Raw genomic sequence first — 2,255 nt, forward strand, 5'->3', positions numbered from 1 at the left:
TCTATAGAGTTGGGGTAATGTGCTTTTATTACTGTGAGGTAGTTGGGAAAGCAGTATTGACCCTGCTTTCCTTGTACATTTCTTAGATAGTCTCATGGTTGCCCTTGTTATCTTAGTGCATGATGGGCTAAAGACAGATATCAAAAGTGGAATAAAGTCACCACAGTTTTGTTCCAAGGCATCCCAGGAAGTCAATGGATACCAAAACTATTTTGTCAAGAGACAAAGAATAAGTCATGTTTCTAGGGTACTTATGTTTCCCTTCAATAAGGAAGCAGAATGGAGAGGAAGATGAAAGACACATAACTACTAATAAGCGATGCGCGATCTTTTTTTAAAAAAAAATATTTTATTTGAGAGAGAGAGAGAGCGAGAGAGCATGAGGGTGGTGGAGGGGCAGAGGGAGAGGGAGAAGCAGGCTCCCCACTGAGCAGGGAACCTGACTTGGGGCTTGATCCCAGAACCCTGGGATCATGACCTGAGCCAAAGGCAGGTGCTTAATCGACTGAGCCGCCCTGGTGCCCTAAGATATGCTTTTCTATTGACATTTTCCTTTCTCTTGGTGGTGGTAGATTTGAAAGTTCTAAGCTAGAGTAAAGGTCGAAGTATCTGGGATTTGGGATAGAAACTGGTGATCTTTGGTCTGGGGCTTCTAAAGAATGGAGGTAAATTATATTCTAGGGTGAAATGAACAGAAGTGGAACATTTCCATTCCCATCCTCTGATCCCCACACCTGTATGCCTGCCCCTGTTCATCTAGCTTTCTTAGCCGCCATACCACATAATACCTCCCTTGGTGGCTGAGGTTAGGGTCAATAGGGAAAGATGGTTTAGAGGGTATTGTTGGTGTTCTGCCCATTTCTCCTCTTTACCCAGCTCAATGGACCATGTTTTCATCATCACCCATGTATTCTGAAGTGAGATAATCTCAACCTCAACTCTTAGTTGACTTATTCTGATCAGCCCATTTCACTTTGAAGGTAAGGGCACTGGTCTAGGTGTGGGTATATGGCTTATGGGGTCGCATCAAGGGAATCTCAGGACTCCTGCTTAAAATGCTATGACTGGGGTGCTCTCTTTCTCCTTATTGTTCAAGGAAATATGGAACCATTGCAGTCCTTTTGCCACCTGACAGAAATGACCTAAGAATGAAGTCAACAGAGGGGAAAGACACACAAGGGAGTGGCCGAGAAATGGAGTGGGAGCTCCTGGGTTAAAATTACACTGAAGCTTGCCCCACTCTTGAACTTCCAGTTACATAAACACATGAATGTCCTCATTGTTCAAGTCAGTTAGAGAAGATATTCTGTGTCTTGGATTCTAACTCTTTACAGAGGGGTACCGGTGTTTGGTATGTAGGCATCATAAGGGATATCTCTAGGGACATTGTCTCCCTTCCTTTTTTTAAAGATTGTATTTTTAAGTAATCTCTGCGAGGCTTAAACTTACAACCCCACGACCAAGAATCGCACACTTTACCTACTGAGCCAGACAGGTGTCCCAATTGTGTCTTTCTTTTGACATGATTATAAATGGTAGTCAATCACTCACATTAACCTAGAATGTAGATTAAACATTATACATTTGCAGTGAACAATGCTAGAAAGTAATATTGTTCAGGTATATACAATATTGTATCATAAGAGGGGGAAGGACAGTATTTGGGCTCTAATCATCACTTATCACATTATTTCTATGACAGAATTTGCTCCAAGTCCCAAATAAGTGATTACGAGTGAACTTTTAGGGATCCTCTGGAGATCAGGTTTCTCACCTGGATGTCACAGTAGATGAAGTTTAAGGTAACGTCTACTTTAACATTCTATGATTCTTTGTTACCAGTTCATTTTAATTTAGTAAAAGAGAAACCCGGTAATAGGGTAGCATTCTTGACTAATATGGCATTTGAAGATTGTACATTTCCCATTCAGCAAGCTCTATCTTGTTTTCACCGCAGTTGAAGATTTGCCATCATTATTTTAGCCATTTTTGAAATTCTAGCAACTTGTTCACATCTTGCCCTTAAATATTTATACGCAGAATACTCATTTTTTGATTTGTCAGCTTTTGGAAACCTGAGAGATCCAAACAGGCTCACATTTCTAAGAGTAAATAGTAATTTCCTCCTTCTCTACTCATGGATTTGTCAAAGCAGGGACTTTCTGTAAGAGTGAGGTATTTGCCATCTTTAGATGGTTTCAATCCAAAAATGTAATGGTTCAAAATACTTTTCTTTCAACACTTAAGTAATAATA

The sequence above is a fragment of the Meles meles genome, chromosome 12 (assembly GCF_922984935.1).
Source record: "Meles meles chromosome 12, mMelMel3.1 paternal haplotype, whole genome shotgun sequence".
In the NCBI taxonomy this organism is placed as follows: Eukaryota; Metazoa; Chordata; class Mammalia; order Carnivora; family Mustelidae; genus Meles; species Meles meles.